Raw genomic sequence first — 13,343 nt, forward strand, 5'->3', positions numbered from 1 at the left:
GAACCAAGGTATTGTATTTATTAAGAGCCAAAAATAAACAAAAATACAACTTCAAATTGTAGATTGGGTTTAGCCCAAGTGGTTGCATGGTAGAAGGTTGGTCTATGTTGAGTCATGTATACATGTAGGTTCATTTCTGCAAATTCACTTACATAAAGGAAGGGTTTATGTTCATAAATGACTGACCAACCTCATCAGTGCTTCTGTATCTCTGCTATTTGTCAATGATGTACTCATGCTAGTCTGGGTTGAGTAATAATGTTTGAAGTAGAACTCACTGAATCATGAAGTTGAATTTGGTTACATGTTGATTGGTTGAAAAGATTATTGATGATGATAACTGTATGAGGGTTCTGTAAGTTAAAAAAATATCTCTGAATAACTATGGTCAACTCTGTGTCTGATTCAAAATTACAAGTTTTTAGTATATTGATATCTATATGTAAGTTTCTCTACAGAAAAGCGCGTATACATTAGGGTTTCCTTAAGTGAAGTGGTGTATACATGTTGGCATATGAATGGTTAGGGTTGTAGTTGATTCTCTGTGTTGATGCAATATTCTACGTTCAGTTCTGGGTTGTAGTTATAGTGATCTAACTATTCTGTTTGAATTAACTTGTTGTTTACTTCAGTTGATCTGCAAGTTGTGATGTATTAAAGCAAGTGGATCCAGTGTGAAAATTTATGAGACGTGGTCCATGTACACTAGTATAAAATGGCTAATTAGTTACTAAAACAATGACTAAAATTTGCATATAAATGACTATTTTTCAGTCGGTGACCTGTGGTAGCTAATTTATAGTATCTTATAACATGACCAACTTTTATTCGTTTTTAGCTTAATCACTAATCGATTCTCTCAATTTTATCTTCTCGCAGTATATTTAGCCACAAATTTGGTCATAAATTTAGTTATTGATTTAGTCATTAATTGCCACAATTAATGACCAAATATACAGCAAAATATATTACTATATGATCATCTGAGAAAACCAATTAATGACCAAAGAAATATGACCAAAATGTTGGTCGTGTTATAAGATACTGTAAATTAGCTACTAATAGTCATATATGTGCAAAGTTTAGTCATCGTTTGAAACCAATTAATGACCAAAGAAATATGACTAAATTTTTGTCGTGTTCTAAGATATTGTAGATTAGCTACTAATAGTCGTATATATGCAAAATTTAGTTGTCATTTGTAATGAAAAACTAATCATTTCTAGTAGTCATTTATATTTTTTTGGTAGTTTCATATTCATTATATAAACGACTAATTTAGTCATATATTCATTTTATTTGTGTTCATCATTAATCAATATAAACTACTAATTTAGTACTTTTAAATTGATTTTATGTGTTCATTATTAATCAACATAGATTATTTTGCAACTAAATTAAAAAAACATCATACAACGTGAATTGGTTCATCTAATATGAAAATTCAAAATTACATATGTTAATTAAAATACTAAACAATATCAAGTGCAACTATAGATAATTTCAACCATGGAAATTATATTACATGAAATGTTGAATATTACAGTATGAGTTTCCAACTTAACATTGGTTGGACTACAATTTACACATGAAATGTTGTTTCATCACTATAAAACATTATCACTGTGATTTCAAGTCATTGCAGGTGAATTCACCAACTATGAAGACTTGAACATCAGTCTCTATGTGTGTGTCTTATGCTGGATATTGGCTTTAAGCGTACCACTAGACATGTTCTCCTACTTCTTCAAATCCTGCTGCTTACCATCAATACTAAGTTCCTTTTCTGAAAACAAAAGAACGTAGAATGCAGAGTGTATGAAATGAAAGAGTATGAACACTAGAATATAAATGAAAGTAGACTATAAAGGATTTATATTACATATACCTCAACATCAACAATATTAAATCCATTATTCCCCATAAAAGAAAGAAACTCAAATAGGTTTTCTTCAGTTGAGCGATAGTGGCCACTATGTGTTCAGATCACTTGTATAAATAAATTAAAGTAACCATAGAAAAGAAAACCTTAGTAACTTAGTATTCAACCTTCAGGGAAAACTTAGGCACAATCATGCCAACTAAGTTACATGCTAAAAAGATCAAGCTGTAAATAACATGTTAAAACAAATAATCTAAGGTGTGATGTCTAATGCTTGTCATTTTATTCACAACAAAAATTTGTTGTCTAATGCATGAACTTGGTCAAGTATATAAACATCATGTTCTAAAATAACAACACGAAAGTAAACATTTCTAATAATCATGAAAATCTTTCAATACAAAACAATTAAAAGGATTTCAATCAATATCGTGTAATATTAATTTCATCTTCAAGCTTTGGTTGTTGTTTAAATAGACATAATACCAAGTACATTCAATTTCATAGTTAAAATAAAAAGCAAAATCAAGATAAATGTTCAAAATACAATCAAACAATAAAGAGAGGATATCATGGAATGGACATTGCCATTATAAAAAAATTGTTTACCTCTCCATTGATATCTTATCACGCATTACTAAAACATTTGCTTGCCCAAAATAACCGTGAGGTGAAAGAATAACGACATTAAAAACCATATGAATACTTATTAGAAACATTTCCAAAGTCGATGGCTGAAGTGCCTGAAGGATCTCCAACAACAAATGAATCATATCCAGGACATGATCTCTATATTTTCTCCCCATCCTTTTTCCATTTATATTTCATGTAACTTGCCCACACCAGAGTCAAGTAACAATGAAGTGAAGCAATTGACATTTGTTTTTATCTTTTATATGTATAAAATTTGAATATAATTTGTTTTGGTAACATATTAATTTGTATTTAAAGCCTTCTTGTCATGAGAATGTATCAATCAAGTAGAACATATGAAAAATTGACCTCAATGAGGTCCTCTAACAATTTCAACAATATCAATATTTATCTTGCTATGGTATCTTGGATAGAAAAACTAACATATCTGCAAACGAAAAATCCATATATAACTTATGTTCAAACTATGTATATGGTGTATTCTTAGGTAACTTTTTAAGATGCCCCTTTACCTTTACCAAAGAGGATTATAGCTTGGCTAAACTATATATGTTTTCATTCAACATCAATTTCTGCAAGATAAATGTCACACATTATTCTTTCCCATTTCTCAAAATGCTAGATATAATAAATTGAAAGTCACATAAAAGTAAGAGAAAACCATTTTCTAACCAAAACAAATAAACAAAAAATGCCCGTAATAAAACTTCACACCTTAGAAATTACTCTACCACGTGCTCAGAGTAAAGGTGATATTCTTTGAGTCATCTTTAGGTCATATTTAATGGGATATTCGTATTGTTCCCATGATTTCAATTTGGTGTTAAAAGAAATATATAAATGTAGGTTATTATTAGTGAACTTCAAGTATAATTCAAAAAAATAATGTCATTATAAGGTATGGAGAGAGAAACATCTTCATAGCTAGTATTTTCTATTTTAGTTTGGTTTGAGTTGAGTAGGTATTTGAATATATAGTTTTCTGTAAAGAAGTGAAATAGAAAGATGAGAATTGAAATAACCCTGTGAATTTTTAATTAATTCATATTATATATCTCTAAAACAGCCAGGTCATCCTTATCTACTATTTGATAGAGATATATTGGCATAAAATAATAATGAATAAACTATCAAACACAATGATGCAATATATTAACCAAGCAAAGAACAATTACATGTCTTTGGTATTTGTGTGCTCGAAGAGAAATCCAACAATGGTTGTGTTATTTCTTTATCATGAAATAGTATTGAAGACAAATGTTTGTTCAGAAATTGAACTCCGTTACCAATAGGAGATGGACGTGTTCGGTAAGGAACAGATGAATTGAAGGGCTAAAGGTCTAGCTCCAATACATAGTTATCCTTGTCACTAAAAAATACAAAGTTGTCATCATTTGGTTATTGTGGTAAAAAGAAAAGTGAGTTTGTATTTGTGCACTTGTGATAGTATATGAAAAAGAGAGCACTACTGGAAATCAAAGTTTGTTTTCCCATTATTCAACCTAACAGAAAACTTATATATTCAGTTGTTGACTACAGTGGAAATCAAATGTAAAACCCACTCAACTTGATATTTACATGACATAGTCGTAACGAACTAGTACAATAGAAACATGCTAACTCATAAACCCGAGATGACAAAAAAGAATAATGGAACATTATTTCCTGCCACGTAATTGGCATGAATAAGATTTCCACATAATTCATCCAAAAACTGAGAAGAACTTATGGCAAAAGAACATATCATTAGTGTTTCATACCGTCTTTAACACATGTAGCCTAGGGAAGTAGAGGAGGCCGAATGTAGCAGGATTCCAATTGTGTGGGATATAAAAAGAGAAACGTGGAAAAACACGCCTACCAATTCACGAAATATCACTCTAAATAATAGAAGATAATAATGATGAAAATAGATCATGTATTAAGATCAAGCCCCTTATTGGTCATCAATTAGCAAGGCGGATAGTAATTTTTACTCGTAAAAAAATAAATCATAATTAGTGTAATGATTGTGTTGATCTTTTTGTGAATTTTTAAAAATTTATACTATGGTGTCCTTGCTCGAGAGAGTGATGAAAGTTCTCGAGGTTTGGTAAGATTAGTTTCTCCTTTCATATGCTTATGTGAATGGAAAGATAGCTACCTTTCTTCAGTTTGGAAATTCATGTGTCCCTCCCTTTAATCCAATATGTGGAGATGCCCCGCCATTGAAGGACCTTGATAGTTCTGAATCCAATCTTACGAACATAACAAATGGATCTGGTCCAAATCAAGATCTTGGTATGGCGATTGGAGAGGGATCAACAGCTCGAGAATTATTTAGTATTCCTCTTGTGGAGCTTGAAAGATAGTGTAGGAAAAATGGTTGATCTATTTGTGGTGGTAGGGAAGTAATTTTTTTTTGATTTCTTAGCTTAGAAGAAGAAGAGAAGCATAAGAACCAAGATCAAGATGAGGATTTCGGGTATGGGTATAACTTTGCAATCGAAGGGAAGCATGCAAGAGAAGCTAATGCTTGTATAAAATTTGGAGGGGGAAGGTGGAGCATGGATGAAGAAACAAAATCCATACTTTATGATGATAAGGCCTATATATCATTATCATCAACTAGGAAAAATGTTCACGAAGAATCATATTTACGGTCATGAGATGAGGAACGTGAATTAGTGGATGCCTCTTGTAGTGGAACTTTACCAAAAAATGTTGGTGTGGTGATGATAGTTGTTGAGTCTTGAAAATTTCATTCATTTTCATTACACTTTCACTATTATGTCCATTATATAACCTCCATTTCACCTCCATTTCACTACTATGTCACCACATTCATTCCACTTTCATTATCATTGGGCCACATTTATGTTTTTCCAAACTTTATTAATTCTAAGCATTTTAAGTGAATTTGTGGTTAAAAATTAGAAAATAATATGCATATGCTTATACCTAACAAATGGGTTGATATTGTTGACATGTGTAGGTTGAAAGGAGGCTTCTAGAAGACCCTTATGTGGCACTCTAAGGCCAAATTCGAATTTGAGTGGAAAGAATGATGGGATCATGAGGATATGTGTCACATCTCCTAATTATATTGTAACTCTAAGAAGACATGTGTCTTATTAGTTCCTATTTTGATTAGGACTCTAGAGGTAGAGGGAGAGATTCATGGACTCTCATTAATGAGATGGCTTCTCATCTTTTTGTATAAATAGGAGATCTTTGTCCTTTATTTCTTAGTCTTTTAGCTTGTGAGTCTTAGCTTGTTAGTTGTTAAGCTTGTTAGCTTGTGAGATGGCTTTGGAAAGCTTTGGAGATCTTTGTTATACTTTGTAATTTTGAAGAATTTGAATAAAGCTTTGATGTTCTCAACATGGAAGGAGATGTGAAGTAGATATCATGGAGCATATTAGAATGTAAGGTAGAGTAGATTTCATTTTTTAATTTTTCTTTGATTTCATTACACTACTTGATTGGTTTTAAGTTTGATAAATTAGATTTTCCATTCATGCAATTTTAATTCAAGTAAGTGTGTTCAACCAGTTGATTGTAGATTAGTTTTTCTTTACATGTTTTTGTAGCAAATAGTGACATGATATTTACCTCTTTGCTGACTTTGTTTTTTTTAGCTTTTCAATTTTAGTTATGCTCTCATTTCAGTCTTATTCATTTTCTTTGTTAGTTATTTTAGATATCAAATTGCTTAAGTTATTGATGATTACCTCCGAAATCCATAGCGAGACTAACTGGCGAGGGGTCAGACTATGAATTGATGTGATTTGATTTTAAGTTTACCTTTTTGTAATTAGATATCAGATTGCTCAAGTTGTTGATGATTACCTCCGAAAGCCATGGCGAGACTAATTAGCGAGGGGTCAGACTATGAATTGATGTGATTTGATTTTAAGTTTACTTGTCTGCAATTAGATATCAGATTTCTCAAGTTGTTGATGATTACCTCTGACAGCCATAGCGAGACTAACTGGCGAGGGGTCAAACTATGAGTTGATGTGACTTGATTTTAAGTTTACTTTTCTGCAATTAAATATCAGATTTCTCAAGTTGTTGATGATTACCTCTAAAAGCCATAGCGAGACTAACTCGTGAGGGGTCAAACTATGAATTGATGTGATCTGATTTTAGTTTTACTTTTCTGCAATTAGATATTAAATTGCTCATATCATTGATGGTTACCTCCAAAAGCCATAGCGAGACTACTGGTGAGGGATCGAATTATGAATGTGTAATCTGATTTTAGTTTTACTTTCCTTGCAATTTTTGATTTGTTTGATTGCAATAGCTTAACTTTTATTTCCGTATTTAGACAAGCAGCAGAGACAATGAGTTCATGATCAGTATTTCATCTTTTGTTTGATTGAAGTAGCTGCATACTTACACTTTTGTTTAAGTACTAATTCCATCAATAACATGTTTTGAGACCATTTGAAGTGTTATGTTTTGCAAGTTACCATTAGGGACATAGACCTTGTCTTGAAATCTACATCCATACTTGACCTTTAAAAGTATCCTTAAGACCTTAGAGTAGGATTTCCATTTGCATTAGATACTTTAGGAGATCAACAAGAACAAAACCCCAAAACAAAATAAAATCTATAAAACAACGAAGTAAGAAAAAGGTTAACTAAGCACATATGGTGCACCACACTTCATCAGTTTATGATACCCGGATTGATAATTTATGTAGAGCAATTTAAGATGTTACATTGAATACACAATAGTGTCATGTGATGTGCCCCCAAAATTCTAAAATATTCTAGCTAATGTCAAGGAAAATTTCTTTCTCTACTCATTAACTCATATTTCGCCCCATCCATGTTTGATAGACCAATTTTCAAGATCATAGAATGAGCTTTTGTTTAATGAAGGTGTTAGGTCCCTATAATACTAGTGATTACCCCATTACTATTGTAGTCGCGTCACTTATTAATATTGTTGTGCCCCTATTGCCCCCATATTGTTATTATTGTGCCCCATAGAATCCCTCTATTGTTATTCTTGTGGCTTTATATTATTATTGATAGGTCGGCTAGGTTATATTGTGACTCCTTAGACTCCTATATATAGAAAGGAGGTTTTGTCATTTGAATCATGAAGGAATCATTCATTTGTGTAATGTAAAGGAGGTTGTCCCCTCGAAGAGGCTTAATTCTAAGGCGTTGATCTATCTTTTCTATCTTTTTGTTAGTTGGTTTCATAACATTTGGTATCAAAGCTTTGGATTCTAGGGTTTCACTGCTCCAAACAAGTCATCGTGGAATTTTCGCTATAACCTTTTTTCTGCAATGTTTCAGAAGCTAAAAAAAAATCCATTTGATACGATATCATACTGAAGCTAGAGTCTAAATTTCAAAGTTTTTTGTGGTATATTTGTGGAGTTATGATCTAAGTAAGTTGGTATTCTTGCAGACTCCTGAATTACATTTCAAACAGGTGACCTAGGGAAAATCGTCATAACTTTCTCTCTGGGCATCAGATTGAAAATTCTTTAGAAGGTATAGAAAGAGGATGGATTTTAGCTTCTTGTATATATTTTTCAGAGCCAAAGGTCGAAACAGGGATTGAACTAGTCTATAATCAGGTCACTGCGGGAGATTTGGCATAACTCTTCTTTGGAGAATCCAATTGGGATCAGACTAGTGGCATTTGAAAGAGGACATAGAGGGCTACTACAGGATGCAATTTCAGAACTGGATGATCTAAAATTACAGAGATACATCAGAGGCAATATCGAGCTCCTACAAAGTGAAAAAAGGTGTGTAGATTTTGTTTAAATTTTTTGCTTAAACCTGGTTTGAAAAATTATTTTGAAGGAATTCAAAGGGCATAATAGAGCAGTATTATCAGTAACTGATGCCCCGAGGAAAGAAAATGCAAACACCTAGTAAGCAACCTGAAAGCTCCAGCATGACTCATGAAGAAGAGGAAGAAATGCTACATGATATATCAAAATTACAAGACCAAGTGCAACAAATTTCACTCACACAAAAGCTAACATAAGCTAAGATAAATGGTGTGGAATCTAAAATAAAGGGCGTGGAAGTTAATATTGATGATTTGAAGATAGATTTAAAGGTAGATTTGACAAATTTTCTACAAGAAATACTTACTAATGGTGAAAGGGTAGTAAAGGAAACTCATGATGCGAACAAAAGAAATGTTAATCATGATTTCATAGACTCTAATGTTGGATCGAAGACCCACCATATTCCAAAAATCGATATGAGGAAGTTTGATGGCAAGGATCCCGCGACATGGATATTACAGATGGAGCAATTTTTCGATCTCAATAATGTGCATAACACACAAAAGGTACGTATTGCAACTTTATATTTGGAACCAAATCAATTTATATGGTATCAATGGCTTTTCACTCATAAACAAATTATCACTTGGTTAATTTTTATGGAAGAATTGACAGCACATTATGAGGATAAAAAAAGAAACACTTTTTTTAGTAATTGATAAGTCTCAAACAAAAGGGTTCAATAATGGAGCACATTGAGGAGTTCCAAAAATTGAACATAAGGGTAAAAAATATTCCAGAGGAGCATATGATTGATGTGTTCATAGGGACTTTAAAGGATAATATCCAACATGATGTTCGCCTTTGGGAGCCTGATTCATTAGAGAAGTCATCCAGGTTAGCAAGAAAAATGGAAAGCAAAATTATGGCAACCAGGAAGCATACCACTCACAACTATAAAGATGGAAGTGTTGTTGCCCATAGTCATCCACAACCTATAATGTTGACACCACAACAATTGGAAGAAAAAAGAGAAAAAGGGCTTTGTTATAGTTGTGATAGCAAATACACTAAAGGTCATAAGTGTGATGAGAAGAAATTATTCTACATAGATTGTGAAGAGGAAGAAGAAAAGGAGCAAGAAAAGTCAAAAGAAGAGGAAATACTCCAGGAACAAAGTCTAGATAAAGACGAAATCAATCTAACCATATCTTGTAATGCATTGGTTGGAATTACCACTCCTCAAACCATCAAGATAGAAGGACAAGTCAAGAAGAAAAAGGTAATAGGTTGATTGATTCAGGAAGTACCCACAATTTTATTCAGTGTAAGGTAGAAAAAGAATTTAATTTCTTCCTATATCCAACACCAGAGTGTCAAGTGATGGTTGCAAATGGAGGAACAATAATTTCTCTGGAAAGTGCCATAATATCATGCTATCGATGGGAGAATATGTATTGACTAGCCCAATGCTTTCCATTCCAATTAGAGGTGCTGATGTTGTACTAGGAGTCCAATGGCTACAATCCTTGGGTACAATAGCTTTTAATTTTCAAGAACTATTCATGAAATTTTATGCGAAAGAAAAGGAATTTGAATTAAGGGGTATTGTAGGGAAACCGGGAAAGATAATCAGCTCTAACGGTATGACAAAGCTTCTAAAAAAGGAACAAAGAGGTGTAATTGCACAATTATGTTCACTAGATGTTTCCACATTGAAATCATCTATTTCTCCAGATCTCCAAAAAGTCTTGGACAATCATTCCAAGGTATTTGAGACTCCCAAAGATCTCCCACCTATTCGTGATCATGATCATGTTATTCATCTAATTCCAGGAAGTGTTCTTCCAAACATCAGGCCGTACAGATATCCCTATGCCCAAAAGAGTGAAATTGAATGTATGGTTGCAGAAATGCTAGAGGCTGGTGTAATTCAACCTAGTCAAAGTTCTTTCTCTGCTCTAGTAGTATTGGTGCACAAGAAGTATGGATCATGGCGCATGTGTCCGGATTATAAGGAGCTCAAAAAGCTCACTATTAAAAATAAGTTTCCCATTGGTGTCATTGATGAATTACTGGATGAATTGCATGGATCAATTTACTTCACCAAGTTGGATCTTCGTTCAGGATATCATCAAATCAGAATGAACACTGAAGACATTCTGAAAACAACATTTAGAACTCATGAGGGTCATTATGAATTTTTGGTCATGTCTTTTGGCCTTACCAATGCACCTTCTACATTTCAAGGATTGATGAATTCCATTTTCAAACCCTTCCTTAGAAAGTTTGTGTTAGTATTTTTTGATGATATACTAATCTACAGCAAGTCGTGGAAGGATCATGTTAAACATGTTGACAGGGTACTACAACTATTGGAGGAGAAACAATTATATGCAAAAAGATCCAAATGTTTCTTTGGAGTACAAGAGGTGGAATATCTGGGTCATATTGTATCTCATGAAGGAGTTAAGGTAGACCCTAGCAAAATTAAAGCCATTAAGGAATGGAAAATCCCCACATCCATAAAGCATCTACGAGGATTTCTCGGGTTGACAGGGTATTATCGCAAGTTTGTGAAGAATTATGGGAGAATAGCAGCACCTCTAACAACATTATTGAAGAAAGATGCATTTTCATGGACTTCAGAAGCAACAAAGGCCTTCGAACATCTTAAAGAGGCAATGTGCCAAGCACCAGTCTTAGCTACACTGAACTTCACAAAAACCTTTATTGTGGAATGTGATGCTTTAGGAAATGGAATTGGTGTTGTTTTAATGCAAGATGAAAGACCCATTGCTTTTGAAAGTCGTCCACTCAAGGGAAAGTTTTTACACAAAGCTACTTATGAGAAAGAAATGTTGGCAATACTACATGCACTTAAGAAATGGTGACCCTACCTAATGGGAAGACACTTCAAGGTAAAAACGGATCATGATAGCCTTAAATACTTTTCAAAACAAAGATTATCATTCGGAGAGCAACAAGATTGGTTCACAAATATGTTGGGTTATGACTTTGAAATCATCTACAAAAAAGGGAAGCAAAATGTGGTGGCAGATGCAGTCTCAAGAAAGGACGAGGATGTGGAAGCATTGTTGTGCACCATTTCTATTATCCAACCAGATTGGATAAACGAAGCAAGGGAGGAATGGAAGAATGATGAAGAAGTGTGGGCACTTATTAAAAAGTTATAACAATATTCCAGTACATCTCATACATTTAGTTGGAAAAATGATTCATTATGGTACAAAGATCGCTTATACCTCTATAAGAATTCCCAACTCAAACAAAAGATTCTTATGGAATTGCACACTTCTCCCTTAGGAGGCACTCAGGATTTTTAAAAACTTACCACAGGGTTAAGAGGAATTTTTTTGGGATGGCCTTAAATCATATATTCAAAAGTTTGTGGTAGAATTTTTGGTTTTCCAACAAAATAAAGTGGAAACAATTAAGACCCCAGGTCTATTACAACCTTTATCCATTCCAAGCCAACGTTGGGAGGAGGTTTCAATGGATTTTATCACAGGTTTAACCAAGTTTGAGGGAAAGAGTGTCATCATGGTGGTAGTTGACAAACTTACCAAGTATGCACACTTTTGTGCATTATCACATCCATTTAAAGCCAATATAGTTTCTACTGCATTTATGGAAACAATTCAAAAGCTAGACGGAAACCCAAAGATTATTGCAAGTGAAAGAGATCCCATTTTCACTGGAAATTTTTGGAAATAATTATTTTCTTGTCTCGTTACTCAGTTAGCTCATAGCTCATCTTATCATCCTCAATCTGATGGGCAAACTGAGATAGTAAACAAATGTTTGGAAGGATATCTTCGTTGCTTTGTATCTGATAAACAGACACAATGGGTCAAATGGTTGCCTCTGGCTGAATGGTGGTATAACACTTCCTTCCATACAGCAACAAAAGTGACCCCATTTATTGCACTTTATGGATATCATCCACCATCCATCACATCATATTTAAGAGAAAATTCTAAGGTTCAAGCAGTGGAAAATCACATCTAGCATCAACAACAAGTCCTCCAACTCTTAAAGGATAACCTCATTTTGGCGCAGAATAGAATGAAACAACAAGCAGATCAACATCATAGTGAAAGAAGTTTTGATGTAGGTGATTGGGTATTCCTATGGCTACAACCATATAAACAAATGTCCCTCAAGCAAGCTAAGAAGGATAACAAATTATCACCAAAGTATTATGGTTCATATAAGGTGTTGCAAAATATTGGTAAGATGGCATACAAATTGGAGCTTCCTGCAGCTTCTCGAGTGCACCCAGTTTTCCATGTTTAAAGAAGGTTATAGGCGACAAGCTCCCAGTTCAAACAATATTGCCATAACTTGAGGAGGAAGGAAAAATTATATTGGAACCAGAAGCAGCCACAGAAACAATAACTCGACAGCTACGAAATCGATCAATTTCGGAGTATCTCATCAAGTGGAAGAACTTATCAGCTGAAGATTCCACATGGGAGGATGAGAATTTTATACAGAAGCATCCAGAACTACTCAAGTGTGGAGGACAACGATTTTTTGAAGGAGAGGGGCATGTTAGGTCCATATAATAGTAGTAATTACCCCATTACTATTGTAGTTGTATCCCTCATTAATATTGTTGTGCCCCTATTGCCCCCATATTGTTATTACTGTGCCCCATGGAATCCCTCTATTGTTATTTTTGTGGCTTTATATTATTATTGATAGGTCGGCTGAGTTATATTGTGACTCCTTAGACTCCTATATATAGAAAGGAGGTTTTGTCATTTGAATCATGAACGAATCATTCATTTGTGTAATGTAAAGGAGGATGCCCCCTCAAAGGGGCTGAATTCTAAGGTGTTGATCTATCTTTTCTATCTTTTTGTGAGATGGCTTCATAATAGAAGGAGTCCAACGGCTAACAACTTAAGGATATGATCAATTTAAAAGAAAAAATGGACATTATTGTCTGACTTGCAAGGACTTGGGTGTCAAACTTGCTACTAAGCCAATGTTATTCACATGTCAAAATTTTGAGTATGAATT

This window comes from Pinus tabuliformis, chromosome 2_1, assembly GCF_031772625.1.
Source record: "Pinus tabuliformis cultivar Carrire ecotype Pingquan chromosome 2_1, CPIR1, whole genome shotgun sequence".
Lineage (NCBI taxonomy): Eukaryota > Viridiplantae > Streptophyta > Pinopsida > Pinales > Pinaceae > Pinus > Pinus tabuliformis.